General features: G+C 40.0%; 1 long non-coding RNA gene across 1 annotated transcript; it reads right to left on the bottom strand.

Moving 5' to 3' along the window:
• Nucleotides 1–220: 220 nt before the first annotated feature.
• LOC140904872 (uncharacterized) lies at nt 221–13360 on the bottom strand. The gene is made up of 3 exons (XR_012156666.2): nt 12796–13360; nt 11417–11566; nt 221–410 (listed from the first exon to the last, which is right to left on the bottom strand). It is a non-coding gene; the product is annotated as an uncharacterized LOC140904872 (long non-coding RNA).
• Nucleotides 13361–14899: the final 1539 nt, after the last annotated feature.

Genomic DNA, 14899 nt, shown 5'->3' with positions numbered 1-14899 from the left:
GTGAGGCTTTTTGCAAGGAACGGTACAATTGTTACGTTCCCCTCTGCAGTTATCCAGACTGGTGATCTGCTAGGCCACTCCAATCCTTGATATCAATAAATTGATATGTACCAGGATTGTTATCGCAAGCGGAGCCTCTGACACATTTCAAACCAAACACACTGCTTCAGGTAGAATAAACAAACGGATTTATTAACTATAAAGATAGATTTTAAGCGATTATAAGTCAAAGCATAGCAAGTCAGATTTGGTCAAACGAAATAAAAGCAAAACACATTCTAAGCTGATTTTAAAACTTTCTATGTCCTTAAAAACTTAGATGCTTCTCACCACAGGTGGCTGGTTACTTTTCAGTCAGGCTCTCCCCTTTGATCAGCGTTTCAGTCGCTTGGTGGTGGTGGTGGTGGTGTCTGTAGATATAAGTGTAAGAAAGAGAGCATGGCAAAATCTCTCTCCCTTTTATCATGTCCTTTATTTCCTCTTGGCTTTTCCCCCTGGCCCCTACCTTCAGAGTCAGGAACCTCATCACAGTTCCAAACTGACCAAAGGAAGGGGGCGACTCTGTGGAGGATATAACAGATTCTTTTGTTGTTGCCTAAGCCAGTGTCCATTGTTCCTGTGAGGCTGGGCTGGGTTTGTCCCATCCATGCCCTGATGAGGTGTGAACTGCCTCTCTGTTCTTGGAGAGTTTTTGCATGGGCTTGCTTTAAGCCATGAGGATACATTTTCAGCCTCATAACTATATACATGAAATTATAACCTATAACCTCACTATAACAATTACTATGTCACCACTATAACAACCATGCTCGGTGCATCATGAGCCTTCCAAAGACACCCATCATGACAAACTTTGCACTGGATACCACACAATCATTTTATAAAGATGAACATGGGGGTGTAAGATGTCCCCCTGAGGTACAGAATGTCACAATGACCTAGCCCACATTTTCTTTTGGACAGATTTTGATCTCCTTACATTTGCTGAGCAGCCTCTCATTCCACTGGACAACATATGTAATAAGGTTATCATATTCTGTACCTATGTTTCCACAGAAGTGCAAATTTGCCATGGAAACCTACAGTATGCTTTGAAAGGTTTTTCATATAATTGTTGAAAAGATGAAGAGTGGTGTTAGGGGGCTTATTCCTTCACCCACTTACTTCCCTGGTCCTTCTCACATGAACAGAGAGCAACAATACCCGAAGTCCAAAGGTGCAAACAATTTGATGTTTATTGGGGTGAATTTCCAGCAAGCATGATTCCAGTTTCCTTCCTTAGTATCCTCCTTCCCAGCTCTGACACCACAGAGCCTTACACCCGTGTCCCTGTTCCCATTCCTACCCTTAGCCAAACATGATTCCAACTTCCTTACTCCCATTCCCTGTTCCCATTTCCCCCTTTAGCAAAACATGATTCCAATTTTCTTACCCCCATTCCCTGTTCCCATCTCCCTCCCGCCCCACACACACCCCCACTTCCTCATTTACTATATAATCTGTAGTCAAACTTGAGTTCTGCTTAGCTATACCTTAACCAATCATTTTCCTGAAATTTAACTAACCAATCCTAACATATTGTAACATGATTATGTAACCAATTATATCCCACCACCTTAATTAGTTTATACCCAGCAAAATTAATTATACAGCAGACAGGAACAATCACAGAACCAGAGAGATTATACAGACAAACAATAGCAAAGTGAAGGAGTACTTGTGGCACCTTAGAGACTAACCAATTATTTGAGCATGAGCTTTCGTGAGCTACAGCTCACCACAAGTACTCCTTTTCTTTTTGCGAATACAGACTAACACAGCTGTTACTCTGAAAAGAATAGCAAAGTGGGAACTATAATGACAAAGCAATACAGAAGTGAGGATTTCACATCCCAGCTATTGATAAGTGAGTTCTTGCCAGACAGGATGCTATCAAATTAAGTTTCCTTTTACATTTTCTAGGCACTTCCCTTTCTCTGGAGGTGATAGGAATACAATCCTGTCCTGATAGTGCCTAACAGCCCAATAGCACCTTATTTCAATGTGATTAGTTTGGAATGTGAGGATGTGACTGTTCGCTTCCTAGCTTATGGCTGCCTCTGCTGCTTAGCCAAAGGCCTTAGCCTAAGAACAGGGCCTCAGACTGTCACAGTAAGAGAAGGCCCTTACACCAGCAGATAGTGATTTTGAATCTTTCTTTTATACCTCTATAATTAGCCAAGTGATAAGAATACACCTAAATTCTTAGAGTATAGGCCTTTACAGACAGGCCTGAATATCTATATCCTAACAAGTGGAATATACTGAATGGGGAAAACTCAGTGACATTCACCTCGAGATTTCTAATTATGACTAAACAAATTGTAGCTCTACCTTGAATGGGCCAAGATGTTGAGTAACATCATGAAGCGCGTCTCAATGATATGGCATTATCACTGATGTCAAACAGCACAAAGAAAATTATAGTCTGTCTATGGATTCTTGATGTCTTAAGTGTTTCTTGGAATTTTTTTAAGCTTTGTAAACCAGGACTGCTTCAAAAGACAGAAGAAAACTTGCATTTGACATTTCATAGATTTTTAAGAGTATGTGGCAATAGTTTAGCATTCATAGGTTTAACCTTTTGATAAGTAATTTATAGGGAGTATTTTAAACCTATTTTAATAGGTAATACATTTTTAAAATATCTCATTTACCAAATGAATGAATTAATAAATCTTTCAGGGCAAAAAGAAGCATAAATCATTTCAGGGTTAAAATAGGTATAATGGGGTGAAATAATTTTAATGAAAAATCAAAGCTGATTGAAATTCCAAATTATTCAAGGTTTGTTACAAAATTAAAAAAGAGGTGCCATTTTTCAGAAAATTTGGGTAATATAGACCAATTGTTCAAGCAAAACTGAACTTTTTTTTTTTCATCAAAAGTTGATCATTTTCCAGAGAAGATGACTTTAACGTCCAAAAAGTGAAATTTCACATTTACACAACTTTGATGCAAAGACATCCATTTTGCAAGTAAACAAAAGGGTCATGAGACCCAAGCCCACAAGAAACAACATGACCAAAACTTTGGAAATTATTTATCAAGAATCTTTCTTGATCTCTGCAGTCATCCACATATGAAAATAAAGAGAGTGCACTACAGTACTTGTATTAGATTAATTGAAAAATACTATTTCTTTTGTTTTTTTACAGTTCAAATACTTGTAATCAAAAATAAATATAAAATGAGCACTGTACACTTTGTATTCTGTGTTGTAATTAAAATCAATATATTTTAAAATGTATAAAATATCAAAAATATTTAAATAAATGGTATTCTATTCATAGAATCATAGGGTTGGAAGAGACGTCAGGAGGTCATCTAGTCCAACCCCCTGCTCAAAGCAAGACCAACACCAACTACATCGATAAACTAAATATATTATTATTGTTTAACAGTGCAATTAAATGCATGATTAATCAGAATTATTTTTTTTAATTGTTTCACAGCCCTATTTTTTACCTTTCTCTGGATCTCAAACTTACCGGTCTCATCTAGTATGACAAATTCCATGATTCTGTGCTATGTTCTTTGTTTTGAAGATTGAAAATATAGATAACTGTTTCTTTCCTTATCTGAGGCAAATCCATTCTCATCTTAAATTGCTTATTATAATATAGGGTCAAATCTTTTAGTCATTACCCAGTCCTCTTATTAGCATGTTTCCATTGAGTTATCTAGTAAGAACTGCAGTACTTGTCTCTAAGGGCACATTTACTTTAAAAAGAAAGATGTAATCCACACAAGCCTTTTCTCTTGACACTTATAAAGATGCATCCCTTTCTCTCTGTAACATCTAAGCAATTTTCCCATTCTTTTGAATAAGTAATTACATCCCACGCTGGTCAGGGGGATAAATAAAATAAAATAATTTATTTTCACTCCCCATTTAAAAATGTTGAAAAGAACCTCAGTAAATTTTATATATTGTGTACCGATTGTACAGACTCATAAATTATGTAGACTAACACACAAATGTTGACATGCAGTCCTTACTATTCAGTGTTACCCACATATAATTTCATTCCTTGTTCGGTTACTCGTTTAAGAGGGATTTGGCATTAATATTGTATAGTACTTCAGTCTGCAATACAAGCAATAATTATGCAAGTCATTTTAATTATATTTTATAATCTTTCCTCTTCTTGTTTGTCATAGATGCAGCTAATCCCTGACTAATAATTAGCAGGTGCTATAAAAGTGTTTTTGGAAATCCTCTTTTTTAACCAGGAGTTGTAAACATCTCTTACATTGTTTTATAATTCTTTAGAAATAGAATAAAAATGAAGGTATTACTATTTTCCAAAATTGCAAGTCAGCAAATACTGCAAGTCCATTCAATGTTTCTAACTTACTGGCACAAATTCTGATTGCAAAGCATCTGCTCACGGAACATTTTCCAGTGCTCTTTATATCCATCATAAAATTATATAACACTACAGTTGCACCCATGTATTCATTTTGTATGGCATTGTGTATGAGTCAGTACAGCAGGATTATCCATTAAGAGTTCCTATTTTGTTCCCTTTTTTCCATTTTGGATCCCAATAACAAAAGCTATACAGATACTTTATGCACAGTATATATGCCTATATTATGATGACATATGGTAGAGTAACTATAGTTTGAAAGCACGTTCAGCATTCCATTATAAACCATTTTCAGGTTTGTTTTTCAGCTGTTTCAAATACTGTAGAATCATTTTAAAACTGAGCACATCAATTAACTTAGATTAAGCATGTGTTCAGTATTAAGCAATGAAATGGAAATTCTTCCCTGTTCATGCTTCCCCAAATTAGCAGCCTTCTTTTATGCTTTTTAACTATTGTGATCTCAGATAATTTTTTTGGCCTTTTCCATCTTCCTGATGCACCCCTCACCTTGGTGACCTTCTCTTGTAGCCATTACACTGCTCTCTACTTTTCACTGATAAAATAATGCTTTTATTCTAACATTATTTAGCAGGTTAGACAAAACCCTGTCTGAGATGGTTTAGATAATCATTAGTCCTGCCATGAGTGCAGGGGATTGAACTAGATGACCTCCAAGGACTTTCCAGACCTATGATTCTATTATTGTAATTTTATGTTTCCACAATTACCTTCAATATTCTTTTAGACATTTTGAATCAAATACATTGCTCCCCTAGACCTCTTCAGTTTTCTTCCCACTATTCCTTGTTGTTTTAATTGCTCCTCTTGTCATAAAGAATCTGGTGTTTAAAAATAATTCATATTTCATAACAAATTAAAAATTAGCAAGATCAATTTATGACAACACAACCTCCCTAATGGAGGGGATCACACAAGCCCTCTGCTATATCTTCCAGATGTTTCCCCCAATCTTTCCAGATTGAGTTTCAGACAGCTCACTTGTAACTCAGCTTCTTAGTTCTGATGTCAGTAACAGTGACTCATCTGTAAACTTCCTGCACCATTTTTAAAAGGCATGCCAAAAGAAACTATGTAGCCAGAGTTCCTTTGGACCACTAAGACTCTAGTGGAAACCCCTCCACTGAGCCATGTGGTCCTATTGGAATCCAGGAAGTGGGTGGGTGGAAGCTCGCCCACTGCCAAAGGGTCCCCCACCAGCCTAAGGGGGGGGGGGGGGGCACAGGACCTGGAAGCAAAGTGATTTTGGGGGGAAAACTAATAAAATAACAGAAACAGGAGTGTGGTCAAAGGGTCAAACAAAGGGAGCCTGATGGGGACAGTGAGCAGAGAACCATGGACAGCGCCCACCGCTCCTCAAAGGCATCAAGGGAGTCAGTGGATGCCACCAGAGGAATTCATAAGAGAACCTAAACATATAGAACTGTTTAAAATAAATTAACTATCACACTGTAAATTAGATTCAGTAACATACTGTTTGTGCCTGCTTAGCAGAACAATTACCATGTAGTACATAGAAGCTAGATTACTCTACAATTACCTGGTAATTGCAGTTCCTAATTCTCATAGTAACTTTTCCCCCCTCAAACGTACACCCATAACAACATCATGTTCTGTTTTGTGACTTGAAAGATAAAATACTACATAAAATTTTGAGAGAGAAATCAAAACCTCTAGAAAGTTCCACACATACCTTTCACATTGAAAAAGTGAATGCACTTAGCTAGCACACCAATAAACAAACAGTAAATACACAACTCTCTTCTATATGGAAACACAGAGTCTGTTTGTATTGTTTGCATTTCTAGGATACCAAGGGTAAGGTAATAGCACATAAGGTATTCATCAGATATATTATGTAGTGAATTTCACTGGTATTTTTCAAAGAACATATTAATCAAGTGGTATTACATCAGCTGCAGAGCTGTTGAATACCACACAAAAGCATTAATTGAAAGCATTCATTGAACAAATTGTCTGGTGCTCTCATTTGTGATTCCCTCTTCAAATACTTTTGCAAAACCACATACTTGTACTGCTGTTTGCATAGAGGACACATATGTGTAGGTGTAATGTCTTACACACAGAATTGCTTGTCATCTGAGTTCACTCCGGGGGGGAATAGCCTCCATATTGCACAGTATGGCTGAGACAGTGGGACGCTGGTAAAGTAAACACTGTCCATGCTGGTAATAACAAGTATTGGGTAGTGGCTGAAAAAGACTGGTATGGACTCATAGAACGTTATTTTAATTGGATTATGCTCTATTTCACTCCTAAATTTCCTGTGGTAATAAATGGAAATATTTGTGTCTTTTTACCATTTTTTAAATAATGTAATTAAACTATAAAGGCAGAGCAAAGCTACACTGCGGTTCGTATTTTAAGCTTAATATTTATGGTGGTTCAAATAATTACCACTATTGTGGTCTTGAAAATGTGTTCTTGGTAATAAATTTTTTAAAAAGTAGTAACAAAGATATGAATGCAATACAAGTAAAACTCCTCCAAAACTCTTCCCATTGCTATCTGCTCTGGGGAAGGAGAAAATGAGCACAAAACCCCCTCTTGCTCTTATGCTGCTGGTTCCAGCAACCAAATAGTCCATACAGAAATGTAAAGAGAGATTTTTGCTCCCATTAAATCCTTGTGGAGTCATATAATCTGGGTCGCAATCTAGGCCTTGATGAATGCCAGTGATATTAAGCAAATACTGTGTTCAAATGCTATTCCACCAGCCTTACCATAAACCTAATTCGAATGCTGCATCTGATTTTTAAATAATAAGACAAAGTATTCATGCTGCTTTGCACTTCACATTAGTTAGTTATTATCCCTCATAACATCTCTTTGAGGGACACAAGTCAGTACTATTATCTATATTTTTCAGCAGGGAAAACAGGAGTAAGGGTTGAAGTAACTTCCCCAAAATGTAGGTGTCAGATCCATGATTAGAATTCAGGTGTTCCTAACTTCCAACCCTCACCTTTTTTGACTATTCTACTTCTCAAGTAATTTAGACAGCTTCCCCATTGTGTGCCACTACAACAAGTTACTGGTGCAACAGAACTTGTTTCTAAAAGACTTAGAAAGACAAGGTAGTTGAGGTAATATCTTTTATTGGATCAGTTTCTGTTAATGTAAGAGACAAGCTTTCAAGCCACACAGAACTCTTCTTCAGGTCTGGGAAAGTGTCAGAAAGTGAGAGTGTCACAGCTAAATATTCCAGAAAAGTTGGCTCACGTATGAAAGGTTTGCATGGCTAATTGTTTTTTATATGTATACATTCTGGCCACTACTACTCTGTGGTAACAAAAAACCTTATGTGCATATTCTGCAAACATATGTGGGAAGTGGGAGATATCGTATGAGATGAGAGATTGAAACACAGAGGTATTTTATATTCCAATACCCAACATAACAGAATGCAAGACAGATAACTCCTCAAACTATCATATATCATGAAAGACTTCTCATAAAAAAGTCATGAGAAGAAACTGCCTGATCATGGAAGAAAGGGGAGAGATGGCAGTGAGTAACAACCTGTCACTTGCTCAGGATGGAGGCTGTTGACAAATAAATACAAGGGCTCCAACTACAGATACTGCATAACCTTGTTCTGGGTAGGTATAACCATGGCAGATCAGCCATAGGACCGGATCATAGTGCATGATGGTAGGTGTAGGACAACAGAGTTCTTCTATTTTGAAGGCGAGATAGCGAAGGCAAAAAAAGCGCCCATAGCCCAATCACTTTCCCTCATATTCTTGGTCAAAAGGACACAGACAAAGGTGTCCTCTCCCAGTGAATTGTGTAGCAGAAGGCTAAGATGGACACACACATACCAGGAGAGAAGAAAAAAGAGACAAGGAGGAAATGTGAGTTGTTGGAGGGGGTGATGGCTACAAGTATTTATCTGGCAATATTTTGAAGTTAAAAGTGGGAGTGCATATGTACAGTTCGAGATTTGTTTTTCCCCCAATGTGCCTGATGATGAATAAGTATTCATTACTTGCAGAGATTAAACGGGAAGTCAAAATCAAAAAAGTTATTTTCTTCAGTTCTCTTCCTAAATGGTCTTCCGCATCATCATTAATGTAAACCTCTAATATTTTAGAAGGCTAAAAGCTGAGACAACTTTCCAGAAACTCCCAAAATCAAATCTACCTTCACTAATTAATTTCTGACAGATTATAAATAAATAAATCTACAATGTAATGTACTTTCAATCAACTAAAAAAACAAGTTTTGGGTTCTTCCACAAATAACACTGTTCATTCTTCAACTTGATTCACCCAAAATAAGTTATAATCAGCACTCCAGAACATAATGATTTCATTGTGCAGTGAGTTTTTCTTCCATGATCTCCAATGATATTTCAAAAGATATAAAATAGGGACATGAAAACAAATGTAACAGTTTAGGCTGGCACTTTACTGTGAATCAAATGATAGGAAGTAACATTAGGTTGGGTTTTGTTTGGTTAGTTTTATAGTTTGTTGTGTTGCCTAAGTATCAATGCAAACAATTTCCTCTATTTCAGTAGTTTTGATGGTTAAAATTAGGCTTTCTGCCAAAATATGAAACTTGTTGAGGTTCACAAAACAACTTCCACTTCCATAATGACATATATCATCTAAAACAAATGGGACTACATATTTGTGCCTGAATGACTGGCTGTTTTTAAATATCATTCCCAGATATGACTCTCTATATGAGCAATTATTTTTTTGGATCAGTTGAATTGGAATGTATGGGTCTCTAGCTATCTCTTTTGTCTTTAGTAATTACAGCTTTTGAAATAATATTTTGAACCAGCTGACCTAACTAGCTAGGTTACTCATTATTTTGACCACTTGAAGTAATTATGTCCTCTCAGATAATCATCTATTTTTCAGGGTATCACTATGTCTGAGGACCATTCAGATTAAAGAACTGAGAGACAGAGAGAAATTTAAACTAGAAAATTATTTTGTATTAACTACATTCAAGGTACAAATTAGCTATTATTGCTGTGATTTGTTTGGTTTTAAAAAATAAAAAAAAGACAACACAGAACTGAAGTAACTCCCAGACATAAATAACCTTTTAAACTAGTTAAATCATTATTTTTACTTAGTGCAATACAAAAAATGTACAATGCCACTGATTATTTTTTGTCACTTAGATTTAAGAGAGTGTTTTATTTTTCATCATGGATTTTGGTAGAATTGGGGCCAGGTTTCTTTCTGATTTGGCATTTAGATCTTAGTACTAAAAAGTGAATGGATTTTTTTTTTGCAGGTATCTAATAAAACATTACTAGGAAGTATTTACTTAAATTAAAATGTGTGTGTGTGTGTGTGTGTGTGTGTGTGTGTGTGTAATTTAACATCTCATGAAATCAGCCATTTTGCTTCATGAATAGGGCCCTGCCAATTTCATGGCTGTGAAAAACATGTCGGGGACCATGAAATCAACCCTTCCCAATGAAATCTGATCTCCCCTAATGCTGGGAGCCTGGGGCTCCTAGCTGCTAGTCCAGCCACGCTGGGGAGGGGCAGGAGTTGTCCTTCCCCTGGATGGCTGCCATTGGTGGGATTGGATCCACCTCCAGAGACAGAGCAGAAATGAGGGTGCTACACCCTCACTTCTGCCTTGCAGCAGCCCAAGGGCTGGGCTCCAGGCTTCCGTGTGTCCCCCCCCCCACCCCGGCCACCTTTGTGGCTCCTGCCACAGCTCCAGGTCCAGGCACAGAGCTTGTGGCTTCCTCCCACAGCGGTTTCTGCTGGGCTGAGGGGGCTTTCACTCTTGGCTGTTGCAGCTGGGGCAGCCCAGGCTCAGGGCTTCTGTGCCCTGCCCTCACTGATCCTGCTGCAGCTCTGGCACCGAGCCCTGTGCTTCCTCCCTTGGGGGCTTCCGCTCCTGGCACTACAGCTGGGATGGGTGCAGTCCAGGCTTGGAGTTACCACATCCCAACAACTGCTCCAGCCGGGGCTCAGTGCAGCCCAGGCGTGGAGCTTCCGCCACCTGCGATCCAGATGTGGGTCAGGGCAGTCCGGGCTCAAGGCTTCCCAGGCTTGAGGCTTCTTCCCCTGCGGCTCCTGCCAAGGCTTGGGGTTACCAGATAGGGGTTTCCACCCTGGAGCTTCTTCCAGGCCTGCGGCCTCCCAGATTGGCCGGGTGCCCCTGTCTAAATCTGTCTCTAGAGAGGACTCGCAGCTAGGAGCCCCTGGCTGGGGTGCTCCCAGCAGGATGGGGGAGATCCTACCCACTTTCACCTCTGGGAACCTCCTCTAACTGCAGGAATCCAGGAGGTGCTGCCTTCAGAGCCCAGTTCTGAAGATAGCACAGAAGTAAGGGTTGCACTCTTGGGACCACCCTACAGCAACTTTGCAATTCCCCTCCTACCTCTTGGTCCCATTTTGGTCAGGACCCCATGGCTACAACACCCTGAAATTTCAGATATACACATCCGAAATAGTGAAATTTACCAATTTTAAAACCCTCTGACCGTGAAATTAACCACAATGGACCATGAATTTGGTAGGGTCCTATTCATGAATAATATAACTTTTTCCCATGAGAAAAAAAATTGAGCCTTACTCTGTCTGAAATTTGCAAGAAGTCAATCTCCTTTCATCCACTAGCTGTGAACTTCTGTCAGCAGAAATAACATGTAGAAAGACTAATGAAGTAGGAAAGCTGTAATGAAACTTAACCCTATTGGAATGTTTATTTGTTTGTGTCTGCCATTTTGTTGAATCACCACCTTGGATTCATACAAGTTGTTGCGTGGACTCCATTTTGAGTGTCCTTCTTGTTAGAGCATTGGTGGCTTTTTCTCTAAACAGCAGGAAGAAAGGGTGGGGAAAGGACACACGATTAGACTGCATAAATAGCCCGTGAACCCAACACAGAGTGCTGTGCATCTGAGAGGCAGCTTGTGTCCTGTTTATTTGTGCGTGTATCATGAGTCAAGATCCATCGCTGTTACTTACCTGAAAGACCATCTCCTGTAGCCAGATCCATGTTCCTCCTGTGTCCCATCAGAGTGCAGTTGAAGGTCCGGGTTTGACTGGTAACTGTGGCAGATCTGAGACACATCCAGCTTTCTGTTCATCTCCATCCATGCAACAGAAATCACCTGCCTACAAGTAAAGTTCTGTCAGTAAGTCCATAGTGATTAAGGGTTTATAGTGGAACCATGGCATCATTGCCTAGGAGAACAATGGTGCTATTTCACTCTTTTCCTGTTATACTGTTGAATTTGCCTTGTCTCCTAAATTTGTTTGCCTTGTTTGTCCAATAAATCCCTTTTTGGTTTTACACCTTAACACTGAGTTTGTGTTACTTACCTGCAACCAAGGTGATAGAGATACTATTCCTGAGTCCAGAATTTAGCATTCCATTCAGTTTAATTTCCCTTAACAACAGTATGACTTCATGCCACAGTCTGTAAACTGCTTGTTATAAAATCAGGAACTGAAAATGACATAAAATAACCTTAATAAAATCAGTGCAAATGATTACATAGTGCTGATTACAATAATCTACTTTAACTTTGTATAAAATGGTATAAAATAGTGTGCATTTTGCTCTTTTAATTTGTCACTTAGTTAGCTGAAGGTAGCTAAGGTGTCACCATTTTATAACATATATATAAGAGGTAATGATGCTTCAGTGAAGAGTAATAGCAATAATGGGGAAATTGATCTGGGAATTAAAACAATATATATGAAACATAAATGCTATATTTTCAAAAGGATATACTATAAAATATGTTTTGTAAGCTGGATGTTAATTAGAGCTCAGCAAGTTTTGAAAATTCCCACCCATAGCGTGCAATGTGTCCTACGTACTAATTTTAAGCCCAAACATAGATACCACATGAAAAAAACAAAACACAAAACAAAAACAAAAACAAACCAAAAAGTACAAAACCTGATCTAGATTAAGTCATATCACGGTCTATAATGCCTAAAGGTCCACTCATATTAATGTGGCTGGTGTCTCAGATTTTATATTATAATATTATTATTAATTATTAATTATTATTATTATATTGTATTTCTAGACCTCATGGGTGCAAAGAAAAGCTTGAAAATATGCCCTGAGCATAACTGACATAGTGGTGTTTATCCCAACACTGCAGCATCTAGCTACTGAATAACAACAAGAAAGTAAACCTAATCAAGCTAAAACTAATAAAATAATAATAAATTATTAATAGCTTTCCCCTTCGATCTCAAATTATTAAAGTACTTTTAATCCAGATCCAAATAGGCAATAGGATATTTGGATGTGGGTCTCCCTCAAAAATAATTAAGTGTTAATTTGGCAAGAGCATCACTCTATAGACCAATGGTAAAGCATTCACCTGAGAAAGGACCCAGATTGTTGTTCAAATCCCTTCTATTCATCAGGCAGAGGGAGAACTTGAACTGTGGGTGTCTTACATTTTAGGTGAGCCCGTCTTAACCGGAAACTGAATGTTATAAGGGAGAGCGACCTTCTCCTCTTGTCCACTGTTCTGTTTTGTGTAGAGCTAAGTGGTCTCTGAGCACGTCTACAAGATTGGCTGCCAAAGACAAATTAGGTAGATCCTGTTCACAGGCGCCGGCGCCGTGGGTGCTCCGAGTTGAAAAACCCACGGGGAAAAATTAGTGGGTGCTCAGCACCCCCCGGCATCAGTCAAGTGTTCGCAGGACCCCATCAGCTGTCGGGGGGGAAGCAATCAGCAGTTTTTTTGCAGAGCCGCCGCTGATCAGCTGTTTCCGGCTCTGAGCTGCTGTGCTGATCAGCTTGGCCAGAACAGCTCTTCCCGGCAGGGCTGTTTAGGGGGCACCAATCAGCGGTGGGAACTCTGCTCCTGGGGCAGGGGATGAGTGACCCCCACCGCCCCCGCCTCGCCTTGCCTACTTCTCGCATCTTGTGGGCGGCAGGCTGCTTGCTGAGCAGCTCCCAGCCTCCCTTCGACCTCTCAGCCAACTAAAGGCAGTAGCAGCAGATGAGTGCATTTCAAATGGGGGTCCTGGGGTGAGGGTGGCGCGGGGGGGGGGGGACTGAACCCACTTCCCAGGTGGCTGTGCTGAGAGCTGGCTGCTGGCGGGGTGGCCGTCTGCAGGGGGGCACCGGCTACTGCCCAGCTCTCTGCATCTGGCAGGGGGCTCAGTCAGAGGCGTCTCCAAAAACATCCCCCTGGACCCCCGCAGCACAGAGAGACTGAGAGTGCCAGCCCCCGCCGGGTAGCTGGACCGGGACGGGCATGGTGGGTGCGGGGGCGTCTCCTGGGCTGCTGCAGGGTGCGGTGACCCCCCTGCTTGCCCTCCCTGCCCCGGCAGAGACACCTGCCTCTCGGGCCATGTTCATGCAGTGCGCTTGGTCCCCCTCCCTGGAATCTGGGTGGCTGCCTCTTATGGGGGTGGGGTGGAAGGGGGAAGGGATGGGGGGGGGGAAATCAAGCTATCGGGGAAAACCTTCCAAGCAGCCTAATCTCTGCCTTGGGGTGTGGATGGAATAGTCTCCCAAGGGAAGGGCTAGTGTGTGACCCTTGGGGTACAACCTGGGCTGGAACTATCTCCTGTTCAGTCCATGTGCTCTGGCAAACATAAGTCCAAGCATCATGTTGGGGGGAGGGGGGCATTGCTGAGTCCCAGGGTTGAGTAATTCTCTGGTGATGATCATTGAATTGCTAATTGTCATTCACTTGCTGCACAGTGGCTGGTGATGGTTGTGTAACATCCACCCAGCCATTTGGTCAAGTGCCTTGTTGTTTCTGGGGAGTTGCCTTCTGGGCTACTCCCAAATTTGCAGCATATTTCATTAACACCATACAGCACAATCTCATAATGTCATACACTTCAGTGATGTACATATTTCGACAGTACAGTGGATTTCAGCAAATCATAACCTTTCCCATGATACTTTCCATGGCATGCTTTATATAAAATATACAAATGGTGAATATGGGGCTTACAGAGCACAGCACACCACTCCCCTGCGGTATAGAGTAGTGGCTCTCAAACCTTTTTACTGGTGACCCCTTTCACATAGCAAGCCTCTGAGTGTGACCGCCCCCCTTATAAATTAAAAAAAAAAACACTTTTTATATATTTAATATTACCTTCAGTGTCATCTCATCTATACCTATCGGTCCTGCAATACAGTAATAGTGATTTTGCCTTTGTCATTTGACCGGGAGCATGTTGTGAATGTGGTCTGGAGTTCGAAAGGGAATGTACAGTCCTGGTATGAAAAGAGCTATATTTTCTGTGACATCTTTAGATCTGCACAGAATTGCATAAGTTGTCTTCACACTTTGAGTCTCTATTTTTGTACTTTGAACTTCAGTATTGTTCCCTGTAAAATCAAGAGTAAACAAAGATTTAAAAATATTTTATATGTGTAATTTACATCAATGCCAAACTATATTTTGCGTCTCAGGCACTGACTCAAGTAGAAATTGAATTGTTGCTGAAAAC

This window comes from Lepidochelys kempii, chromosome 1, assembly GCF_965140285.1.
Source record: "Lepidochelys kempii isolate rLepKem1 chromosome 1, rLepKem1.hap1, whole genome shotgun sequence".
In the NCBI taxonomy this organism is placed as follows: Eukaryota; Metazoa; Chordata; order Testudines; family Cheloniidae; genus Lepidochelys; species Lepidochelys kempii.
Note: the sequence above shows the minus strand (reverse complement) of the source record. Positions and strands in the feature narration are given on the sequence as shown.